Raw genomic sequence first — 12,617 nt, forward strand, 5'->3', positions numbered from 1 at the left:
TGGGAAATTGTAATATGCAGGGGATGACAGGACATTTTTCCCAATATCGTAAACACCCTGTGTGTACAACCCCCTGTGATATTGTTCATCATATCCAGCAGAGGACAGGATGACGTTACTCTGCATATGGAAGGGGTGCACACTCCCCTGTAATATTTTTCATCCTATCCAGTGTGGGAAAGGATGATACAACTTCCAATATGGCAGGGGGTATAAACTCCACTGTAATATGGGTCATAATATTTAGGGGGAAAGAGGATATGATTACTTCCAGTATTGCAGTACACCCGCCTTGTGATATTGTTTGTAATATCCACGAGGTGAGAGGATGATATTACTCCTAATATCACAAAGAATGTACACACCCTGGTTTTGGGGGGCACATGGCAACATAGTCAAGCTCACGTACATGGCATTTGAGGTCAGGGCAGGGAAAAATACTGAGGCACTGTATGTATGTTATTTGTGTATGAGAATGAAACAAGCTTTGTAGCCTGGGCACTTAAGCTAGCAGCCTAATTTGAGAGGAGAAACATTAATATGAAATGTAAGAGAGAATTCCTTCTAAGGACTATGTTATTATGCAATCAATTTCTTTAAAAGAAGGAGAGGCTGGGCGAGGTGGCTCACACCTGTAATCCCAGCACTTGAGGTAGGGAGCTGGAGACCAGTCTGGTCAACATAGTGAAACCTCCGTCTCTACTAAAAACACAAAAAATAGCCCGGCCTTGTGGTTCATTACCCCAGCTACTCAGGAGGCTGAGGCTGGAGAATCACTTGAAGCCGGGAGACGCAAGTTGCAGTGAACTAAGATTGTACCACTACACTCTGGCTGGGTAACAGAGTAAGACCCTGTCTCAAAAAAACAGAAATAACAACAATAATAAGAAAACCATATTCGTTTTTAGCTTTAAGTAGTATCCTTGCTTACAAAAGTATGGTCTACATTAAGACTCTGTCTTAAAAAACAGATATAAAAAAAGCCCACATTACTTTTTCACTTTAAGTATCCTTGCTTACAAAATTATGGTGTAAAGACCAGCAGCACTGGAATGACTAGAAAACGTGTTAGAAATCCTGAATCATGGCTGGGCATGGTGGCTCATGCCTGAAATCCCAGCACTTTGGGAGGCCAAGGTGGCCACCTCGCCCAGCCTCTCCTTCTTTTGGATCACAAGGTCAGGAGTTTGAGAGCAGCCTAACCAACATGGTGAAACCCCATCTCTGCTAAAAATACAAAAATGAGCTGGGTGTGGTGGCACGTGCCTGTAATCCCAGTTACTCAGGAGGCTGAGGCAGGAGAAATGCTTGAACCCAGGAGGTGCAGGTAGCAGTGAGCTGAGATCTTGCCACTGCAGTCCAGTCTGGGTGACAAGAGCAAGACTCTATTTCCAGAAAAAAAAAAAAGAAAATATTTGGGCTGGGTGCAGTGGCTCAGGCTGTAATCCCTGCATTTTCAGTGGCCAAGATGAGAAAATCACTTGAGCCCAGGAGTTTGAGACCAGCCTGAGCAACATAGTGAAACCCCATCTCTATTGATTTATTTAATTTATTTATTTTTGAAACAGAGTCTTTCTCTGGAGTGCAGTGGCATGATCTCAGCTCAGTGCAACCTCTGCCTCCCCAGTTGAAGCGATTCTCCTGTCTCAGCCTCCTGAGTAGCTGGGATTACAAGTGTGTGCCACAATCCCTGGCTAATTTTTGTATTTTTAATAGAGACGCAGTTGCATGATGTTGGTCAGGCTGGTCTCAAACTTCCTGACCTGGTGATCCACCCACCTTGGCCTCCCAAAATGTTGGGATTATAGGTGTGAGCCACTTCACCCAGCCCTCTATGAGTCTAAACATAAAATAAAACATTTGTTAGGTATGTAGTAGCTAACTCAAAGGTATCTGAACATAAAATTAAGAAAGAGCATATTGAATCCAGAAGTATACTAAAAAGCACAAAATAAAACAGCAAAGTGGCCAGGCCCGCCTGGGTTGGGGGACTGGGTCTGGGATGGGTTCCCTCCTCAACAACAGGATCCAGGAGGAGTACCCAGACAGGATGATGAACACGTTTAGTGTGGTGCCCTCACCCAAGGTGTCAGACACGGTGCTGGAGCCCTACAATGCCACCCTCTCCATCCAACAGCTCATAGGAAACATAGACGAGACCTACTGCATGGATAACGAGGCTCTCTATGACATCTGCTTCAGAACCCTAAAGCTGCTACACCCACCTGCGGTGACCTCAACCAGCTGGTGTCTGCCACCGTGAGTGGGGTCACCACCTGCCTGCACTCCCATGCAGAAGCTGGCAGTGAACACGGTCCCGTTCCCCCGCCTGCAAGTCTTCATGCCCACTTTTTCCCCACTGACCAGCAGGGCAGCCAACAATACCGGGGCCCTGACAGTGCCGGAACTCACCCAGCAGACGTTGGATGCCAAGAACATGATGGCAGCCTGCAACCCTGCCATGGCCACTACCTGACAGTGGCTGCCGTGTTCAGGGACTGCATGTCCATGAAGGAGGTGGACGAGGTTAATGTCCAAAACAAGAACAGCGGTTACTTTGCTGAGTGGATCCCCAACAATGAGAAAATGGCTATCTGTGACATCCCACCCCGAGAGCTAAAAATGTCCAACACCTTCATTGGCAACAGCAGGGCCATCCAGGAGCTGTTCTAGCGCATCTCGGAGCAGTTCACAGCCATGTTTCCACACAAGACCTTCCTGCACTGCTACATGAGCAAGAGCCTGGATGAGATGGAGTTCACCCAGGCCAAGGGCAACATGAATTACCTGGTGTTCAAATACCAACAGTACCAGGACACCATGGCCGAGGAGGAGGGTGAGTTCGAGGAGGAGGTGGCCTGAAGCCTCCAGTCACCGAGGAAAGCAGGGAGCGGTGTGAACTCTTTATTCACTTCCAGTGTGTCCTCTGACCTCTGCCTCTGTGTGTGCACTTGGTTTTCCCTGTCCATGTCCCATGCTGTACACACAGTTATTAAAGCATTTTTATAGTAAAAAAAAAAAAAATTGTTTTGGTTTATTTCCATGTGATCTTTTTTGTCCAATATGTATTTTGTCTTCTATAAAATACCTGTGCCCCTACTGAACACTTCTGTGTGTGGCTGCATATGTGTCTGTATGTCATGAAGAATAATTATCTACAGATCACAGATACAGGTCTCAGAGTTTCAGTGTGTATGCATTCCTATAATCTCTTCATCTCGTAAGAATCTGAATTTTAATCTTGGAAACAGAGGCTATCCCTTATCTTTTGAAACAGAGATTGGAAATCCCAGGGCCTGAGCTGTCACACCCTAACATTAATAAACTTAAATGAACATCTCATGCTGATCTTGAGTGGGAATGTTCTCATGTAACCAGTGGGATGGAGGAGCTTCTCCCTTTTAGCAGCTATTTTGCAAGATGCTTTCCTTGTGGGCTTGGTCTCCTTGTCCTCACCATGACCTCATAACCACATCAGTCCCAGCTCATTTCTGAGAAAGCTGGGGCTCTGAGCCCCACTGAGAATTGGTGTCTGGGCTCAGGCAGCAGGGACACAGCAAAGGGGGAGGATTCTACATGCCAAGGTTGGGAGAGGCAAAGCTGGGAGTCGCAGGGGGAGAGAGAGGTTGCTGGGGAGAAGATGAAGCCAGAACAGCTCAGGACTGGCTTTGAGTTTCCCGCCATAGTCGACCTGATTCTCAAGACCAAGGCGCAGCTCCACTAAACCAGACCCATCCTCACTGTTAGTCTCCCGGCACCACAAACAGTAGGGCAGACAGGGCCCCTGACAGAACCAAGTGAAATTTCCCAGAGCTCTAGGCATTCATTCACCCTGATCCAGAGACTTCACACACCCAGGGAAAGAATCATCATTCCTAGAGATAATGGACTAAGGGCAGGAGGGCAATGAGCAAGTGCTGAAGGCATAATTCCCTGTGCACACCAGGCCATCTGAGCTCTCCCGCGGCAGCTCTATGGGGCCCTCATGCAGCCTCCATGCTCCTGCTCACACTGCTTGCCCAGCCAGGAGCCTTCCAGCTCCACCTGAGTTACACAGACCCCCAAGTGAAAACCAACCAGCTCCAGCCTTCTCTTTCACAGCCTCCTACTTGTTCCCAGGAGATTCGGTCTCTTTCTTTTGCACCCCGGGTCCCTTCACTTGTGCTTCCACTGTGGGTGGGTGGTCACAAGCTCTGTGCCCTTTAGTGTGGATCTCTCTGCTGGAAAAGACAGGATGCCCTGCAAGTCAGGGACGGGTCTCATCCCTCACAGAGTCGGCCATGTGGCCCAGGTTTGATGCACACCCGCAGAACTGCTATTTCTGGCTTCTATACACAATCTCTGGCTGGGCTAGTGGCTGAAGCCTGTAATCTCAGCACTTTGGAAGGCCTAAGTTGGCAGATGGCATGAGTCCAGAAGTCTGAGACCAGCCTGGGCAACACGGTGAAACACAGTCTCTACACAAAGTTTAAAAGAGAGAGAGAGAGAGAGAGAGAGAGAGAGAGAAGGCATGGTGGCTCACACCTGTAATCCCAGCACTTTGGGAGGCCGAGGTGGGTGGATCACCTGAGGTCAGGAATTAAACACCAGCCTGGCCAATATGGTGAGACCCTGTCTCTACTAAAAATACAAAAATTAGCCAGGTGTGATGGTATGCACCTGTAGTCTCAGCTACTCAGGAGGCTGAGGCAGAAGAATCACTTGAACCCGGGAGGCAGAGACTGCAGTGAGCTGAGATCTGAGATCGCACCACTGTACTCCAGCCTGGTGGCAAAGCGAGATTCCATCTCAAAAAAAGAAAAAAAAAAAGAAAAGGCTGGGCACTGTGGCTCATGTGTGTAATCCCAGCACTTTCAGAGGGCAAGGCGAGCAGATCAAGAGATCAGTAGATCAAGACTCTCCTGGCCAACATGGTGAAACGCTGTCACTGCTAAAAATACAAAAAATTAGTTGGGCATTGGGGACATGCACCTGTGGCCCCAGCTACTTGGGAGGCAGAGGCAGGAGAACTGCTTGAACCTAAGAGGCAGAGGTTGCAGTCAGCCAAGATGGTGCCACTGCACTGCAGCCTGGCTACAGAGTGAGACTCCATCTCAAAATTTAAAAAATAAAAAGAAGCCAAAGGTGGTGGTGCGTGACTGTAGTCCCAGCTGCTGCTCTGAAGGCTAAGGTGGGAGGATCACCTGAACCCTGGAGACGGAGGCTGCACTGAGCCAGGATTGCACCACTGCACTCCAGCCTGGGTGACACACTGAGACTTTGTCCCCACAAAAAACACAAAATGTGTCTTTATCTACAAGAGATACCTGCTGCCAAACTCATGATGAGGAAATACTGCAACCGACTGTGTACTCTCAGAAACCTGAGAAAAGTGACCAGGATCTCAGCCAGTGTCACCTTGTACTGCAAAGCCCTGCAGGACCATCTGTGCCGTTTCTTTCTATTCACTCAAAAAAGAAGAGATGAATTTTTTTACAAATTACTTTATACCGTTCAAATCAACACATCAAGTGCTGCATTTAGAGGTGTTGGTCGAGGTCTCAGAGGCCGCATGACTAGAGGAGGGGGTGAAGTCCGAGGGGACAGTCAGGTGAAGGTTGAGTGTCGGTTGAGACAGCAGGTCAGCCAAGTGAAGGAGGTGGTCGAAGTATGAGAGAAAACCTAGGAAGGAGGTGGCTGAGGGCTGAGAGGTCATGAGGAGATTCTTTAGGTCCTAGAGGAGACTCACGTGAAGGTGATAGCTAAGGGAGGCCACCAAGGTAGAGAAGGTGGCAGAGGTGCCAGTAGCCACTATATGGAACAGTAGGCTGAGGTCCCAGAGGCCACACTGCTGGAGGAAGAAGATGAAGTCCCCCAGGAAAGAGAGCTGGATGAGGTGGATAGGGCCCCCCAGAACAGAGAGAGGGATGAGGTGGATGGGGTCCCCCAGGACAGACAGATGGATGAGGTGGATGGGGTCCTCCGGGACAGATAGATTGATGAGGCAGATGGGGTCCTCCAGGACAGACACCTGGATGAGGTGGATGGGGTCCTCCAGGACAGACAGATAAATGAGGTGGATGGGGCTCTCCAGGACAGACAGGTGGATGAGGTGGATTGGGTCCCCCAGGACAGATAGATTGATGAGGTGGATGGGGTCCTCCAGGACAGACACCTGGATGAGGTAGATGGGGTCCTCCAGGACAGACAGATGGATGAGGTGGATGGGGCTCTCCAGGACAGACAGGTGGATGAGGTGGATGGGGTCCCCCAGGACAGACATCTGGATGAGGTGGATGGGGTCCTCCAGGATAGACAGGTGGATGAGGTGGATGGGGTCCCCCAGGACAGACATCTGGATGAGGTGGATGGGGTCCTCCAGGATACACAGGTGGATGAGGTAGATGGGGTCCCACATGACAGACAGATGGATGAGGTGGTTGAGGTACCTCAGGACAGACACCTGGATGAGGTGGATAAGGTCCCACAGGAGGTGCAGCTGGAGGAGGTGCTAGAGGTCCCACAAAACAAATAGTTGGAAGACATAAAGGAAGTCTCAGAGGACACTCAATTGCTGGAGGTGTCTGTGGTTTCAGAAGATCACCAGCTGGAGAAGATGGTGGAGATACCAGAGAGCACTTGACTGAAGGAGGTGACTGTGGTCTCAGAGAATCTGCACTTGGAGAAGATGGTTGAGGTGACACAGGACATTCGAGTGAAGTAGGTGGTTGAAGTCCCAGAGGACACGTGACTGAAATAGGAAGTTGAGGTTCCAGGAAATGCTCAAGTGGTGGAGCTGCCTGTGGTCTGCCAGAAAGTCATTAGCTGTAGAAGATGGTAAAGGTAACAGATTCCACTCGGGTGGAGGAGTGTGTGGGCTCAGAAAGTCTTCAGCTTGAGATGATGGCAGAGGTATCAGAGAACACTCAAGTGGTGGTGTACGAGGCCTCAGAACATCTTCAGCTGGAGAGTGGTAGAGATACCAGAGGACACTCAGGTTGAGGTGTGCGCGTGAAGATTTTCTTAGGAAATCTTCAGCTGAAGATGGTGGGAGAGGAACTAGAGTACACTCAGGTGGAGGTGTCTGTGGTCTCAGAAGATCATCAGGAAGGTGAAGAGATACCAGAAGACACTCTATTGAAATAGGTGGGTGAGGTCCAAGGGGACACTCAAATAGTGGAGCTACCTGTAATCTCAAAAATTTTCAGTTGGAGAAAGTGGTTGAGGTCCCAGAGGACAATGGATGGAAGCTGTGTGTCGTCTCAGAAAATAATCAGCCGGAGACGATGGTAGAGGTATCAGAAGATACTCGAGTGGTGGCGTCTGTGGTTTTCAAAGATGATCATCTAAAGAAGGTGGTAGAGATGCCAGAAAACACTTGAGTCGTGGCATCTGTAATTTTCAAAGATGATCATCTAGAGAAGGTGGTAGAGATGCCAGAAGACACTTGATTGGTGGCGTCTGTGGTCTCCAAAGATGATCATCCGGAGAAGGTGGTACAGGTGGCAGAAGACACTTGAGTGGTGGTGTCTGTGGTCTCCAAAGATTATCATCCGAAGAAGGTGGTATAGATGCTGGAAGGCACTCCAGTGGTGGTGTTTGTGTTCTTGAAGTATCATCATCTGGAGAGGTGGAACAGGTGCCAGAAGACACTTGAGTGGTGGTGTCTGTGGTCTCCAAAGATGATCATCCAGAAAAGGTGGTAGAGATGCCAGAAGACACTTGAGTGGTGGTGTCTGTGGTCTCCAAAGATGATCATCCGGAGAAGGTGGTAGAGATGCCAGAAGACACTTGAGTGGTGGTGTCTGTGGTCTCCAAAGATTATCATCTGGAGAAGGTGGTAGAGATGCCAGAAGACACTTGAGTGGTGGTGTCTGTGGTCTCCAAAGATGATCATCCGGAGAAGGTGGTACAGGTGCCAGAAGACACTTGAGTGGTGGTGTCTGTGGTCTCCAAAGATGATCATCTGGAGAAGGTGGTAGAGGTGCCAGAAGACACTTGAGTGGTGGTGTCTGTGGTCTCCAAAGATTATCATCTGGAGAAGGTGGTAGAGATGCCAGAAGACACTTGAGTGGTGGTGTCTGTGGTCTCCAAAGATTATCATCCGAAGAAGGTGGTATAGATGCTGGAAGGCACTCCAGTGGTGGTGTTTGTGTTCTTGAAGTATCATCATCTGGAGAGGTGGAACAGGTGCCAGAAGACACTTGAGTGGTGGTGTCTGTGGTCTCCAAAGATGATCATCCAGAAAAGGTGGTAGAGATGCCAGAAGACACTTGAGTGGTGGTGTCTGTGGTCTCCAAAGATGATCATCCGGAGAAGGTGGTAGAGATGCCAGAAGACACTTGAGTGGTGGTGTCTGTGGTCTCCAAAGATTATCATCTGGAGAAGGTGGTAGAGATGCCAGAAGACACTTGAGTGGTGGTGTCTGTGGTCTCCAAAGATGATCATCCGGAGAAGGTGGTACAGGTGCCAGAAGACACTTGAGTGGTGGTGTCTGTGGTCTCCAAAGATGATCATCTGGAGAAGGTGGTAGAGGTGCCAGAAGACACTTGAGTGGTGGTGTCTGTGGTCTCCAAAGATTATCATCTGGAGAAGGTGGTAGAGATGCCAGAAGACACTTGAGTGGTGGTGTCTGTGGTCTCCAAAGATTATCATCTGGAGAAGGTGGTAGAGATGCCAGAAGACACTTGAGTGGTGGTGTCTGTGGTCTCCAAAGATGATCATCCGGAGAAGGTGGTACAGGTGCCAGAAGACACTTGAGTGGTGGTGTCTGTGGTCTCCAAAGATGATCATCTGGAGAAGGTGGTACAGGTGCCAGAAGACACTTGAGTGGTGGTGTCTGTGGTCTCCAAAGATGATCATCTGGAGAAGGTGGTACAGGTGGCAGAAGACACTTGAGTGGTGGTGTCTGTGGTCTCCAAAGATGATCATCTGGAGAAGGTGGTACAGGTGGCAGAAGACACTTGAGTGGTGGTGTCTGTGGTTTTCAAAGATGATCATCTGGAGAAGGTGGTATACATGCCGGAAGGCATTCAAGTGGTGGTGTCTGTGTTCTTGAAGTATCATCATCTGGAGAGGTGGAACAGGTGGCAGAAGACACTTGAGTGTTGCTGTCCGTGGTTTTCAAAGATCATCATCTGTAGACAGTGGTAGAGGTGTCTGTAGACATTTGAGTGGAGTTGCGTGCAGACTCAGAAGATCATTGGCTGAAGAAGCTGGTAAAGCAGCCAGAAGACATTCGGGTGTAGGTGTCTGTGGTCTCGAAAACTCATCATCTGACGAAGCTGGCAGTGGTGTGCATAGACACTCAGGTGGAATTGTGTATGGGCTCAGAAAATCATTGGCTGAAGAAGGTGGTAAAGCAGCCAGAAGACATGCGGGTGTAGGTGTCCGTGGTCTCGAAAACTCATCATCTGACGAAGCTGGCAGAGGTCCTAGTGGACACTGGAGTCGAGGAGTTGTCAGAGGTCCCAGAACACCTTTAGCTGATGAAAATGGTGGAGCTCCCAGGCAACACCCAGACGGAGGAGGTGGCGGGCAAGCCATCAGTGGTCCTGAAGGGTCAGCCATGAGGTAGGGTGAGCAGGGCAATGCTGAGCAGTGATGACGCTGTGCTGCAGCCATGTTAACCTGCAGGCAGAAGGAGGAAGTGTTTTGACATGTATTAATTTGACAGACAGAACCACCACCAACAACACAGGCTGCAACTTATGTTGCTGCTGATAGTTTTCTGCACCTTTCCATCCTCCAGGTTTCAAAACAGCAGCATCAGTGTCATGAAGTCACCCTTCCACTAAGTACCACTGACAGCTGGGGAGTGAAGAAGAGTCGTTGGGACAAACTGTTTTCTCCGCATGCCACTGCATCTCTCTGCAAATGTAGGCAGGCTGGGGGCCTGCCCCAGGGAAGACAGAGTCATGGCGCAGTAAGGAAGAAGCATGTTTCAGACACAGGAGTGTCTCTGTCCATCCTCATTCCTCCCTCACCGCCATCACCAGAGCATGTTCTTGGCATCAGATAAATAGCGAAGAAGAGAGGCATGAAGAGCCCATTGTCCACACATGTGTTACAGCTTCTTTTAGGAGAATGTTCTCCAGGCCTTTTATGTTCTGTCTCTGATTCTCAGAACTCTGCAAGTCAGCGTGACTACCCCGCTCCAAATCTAAGAAAACAGAGGCTCCCCGAGGAAGAAGAACACGTGCCCAGGGTCACAGAGCTTGCAGGAGGCAGAGTGGAAGTCTATTCCAGCTCTCCCTGCAGGACCCTCTCATTTTCCCTATGATTCCCTTCTTGACAAAGGGTCTTCTTCACTATGTGGGTCCCCCCCATGAGCACAGATGGCTCTGGGGAAATGTGGATTCTTGAAGAGAAGCAGGGAAACTGGGAGAGGGTTTTCTGTCAGAGCAATCCCACATACACAAGTCAGTTAGGCATGGCCAGAAGATTTCTTTTAACTCCCAGGTAATACAAATTTTAAGTGCATTATGACAGAAATAATACTTTTGTCCAGGGAAAAATGAGGTGGAAATTCTGAAAAAAGCAAGTTTTAGAAACGTGTTTAATTTCTAGTGTACAGTTCCCATCACGTGTAATCTCAGGACTCGGCAGCTGTTGAAGGTGCGGAAGCCACACAAAAACCAGCAGAGCTGCGCATCATGGAAGGCCTTGGTTGGGAATTGTCGCTGTGGGTAATAGGTTACATTCACTTTCACTAACTCACAATCGAGGCATATTTTTTACTACAAATACAGAAACTCTGACACTTAGAGGTTAGATCGGGGCACCACCAAATGGGGGTGAAGGCGGTTTTGTACAACACAGTTACCAACAGGAATGGGACTGTGATGAACTACAGAATTGACCTTGACGAAGAGCATTCAGAATTGCACAAAGCACATATTAATGCTGGATTAATGAGTTTTCACTTTCATCACTTCTGAGAATACAGCAGATATTTCAAATGTTACTCACCTACCTTATAGATAAAAACACACAAGATAAGAGAAAACCCCACTTCAATCAGAAATAGACCCCACAACACCTTGACTAACAGAGATCAGTCAGCATTCACTGGGCCATGAGACCTACGAGAGTGGAGGTCAGTGGCATTCCTCATGCTATTTCAGAAAACAGAACAGTAAAAGTGCTTCAGCCCTCAGTCCCTAAGCATTTATGGCTTCTGGAGGTGCCACCCAAGATGACTAGCTGGGACTGAAGAAGCCAGAAAGCTTATGGGAAAGATTTTGCTCTAAAAATTCCAGACAGAAAAGGTATCACAGAACCTACAGAGCAGAGGCCAGGCGAGGAGAGGACGATGGAAGAAAAGACTACAGTGTCCTGATACAGGCAGAGTGAAAATGACCCCAGCATTTACCTTTGTCTTCTCTGTGATTTCACTTGGGACGCAGCTGCTGTTCCTCATGGGAACCGAATGAGGTCCTGAATCTGCTAAGGGCAAGAGAAGGAAATGGAGCTAAATCTGGCTTGCATGTTCTGTGCAGAATAAGAAACCCTCCACGCCTTTTGCTGCCATCTCACTCTCTTTGCCACACTCAGGTCCCTTACCAGAGGCACAGGGTTAACTGACCAGATGCATCAGAGGACCCTGGTGCCCTCTGGGCCTGAGCCTTGAGGAAGATACTGCAGAGTCCTGGTCCAGGGGTTTGCTTAACTCTCAACAGGCTGTGGACAAGTCGGGCTCTAACCAGCTGGAAATGAGCTTTAAATCAGGGGTTCCCAGTACACATCAGAGGAAATCACCCATCATGTGAGCACTGACTCCATATTCAAATAGAAACAGCCGTGGAGGAAAAACAGCTACAGGCCCAGGACAGTTGCAGCACTGCTCCTTTTCTTCAGCTGTCGGGGTATTTAAAATCCTGTGGATTCATAGTGAATCTAACCTCCACATCTCACCAGGCATTGCCAATATTTATGAACGGAAATGAACATAAAGAGACTAACAGTCATGAGAAAAGGTAAGCGCTGTAGGAATTAAATGGGGGTCGGGTGAGGTGGCTCACACTTCTAATCCCGGAACTTTGGAAGGCTGAGGTGGGCAGATCACCTGAGGTCAAGAGTTACAGACAAGCCTGACCAACATGGTGAAACTCTGTCTCTACTAAAAACACAAAAGGAAACATTTGTCAGGCATGGTGGCAGGCACATGTAATCCCAGCCACTTGGGACTCCGAGGCAGGAGAATTGCTTGAACTTAGGAGGCGGAGGTTGCAGTGAGCAAAAACTGCACCACTGCACTTCAGCCTGGGTGACAGAGTGAGGTTTTCAAAAAGAAAAGGAAAGAAAAGAAAGAAAGAAATCAACCGGAAAGTTTGAGGGTCACACTTCAAATGTTAGAGGAGTAAGATTACATAGAAATTTAGCTTACTAAAGGAGTTATCTAGTTCATGATAAACAATTTAAATGAGCAAAAAGAACGAAGGAAGTTCCAAAAAGTGCAAATAAAGGCTTCTTTTCTTAAAGCAGATCTCAGGTACTGCTTTATTGAGCCATGAAGACATTGCCGGAAAATCTCTGCTCTCCTCAGCACTTACAGCTCCCATTCTAAAATGCTATTGTTGTTACTTTTCTCTAAGGAAAGAAAAACAAAGCCTTCACACCATAATTAGCATAATTCT

General features: G+C 48.4%; 1 pseudogene; it reads left to right on the forward strand.

The window, feature by feature from the left end:
- Nucleotides 1–2,002: 2,002 nt before the first annotated feature.
- Nucleotides 2,003–2,925, forward strand: LOC103787325 (tubulin beta chain pseudogene; annotated as a pseudogene).
- The last annotated feature ends 9,692 nt before the right edge of the window (nt 2,926–12,617 follow it).

This window comes from Callithrix jacchus, chromosome 12 (genome assembly GCF_049354715.1).
Source record: "Callithrix jacchus isolate 240 chromosome 12, calJac240_pri, whole genome shotgun sequence".
Taxonomy (NCBI): Eukaryota; Metazoa; Chordata; class Mammalia; order Primates; family Cebidae; genus Callithrix; species Callithrix jacchus.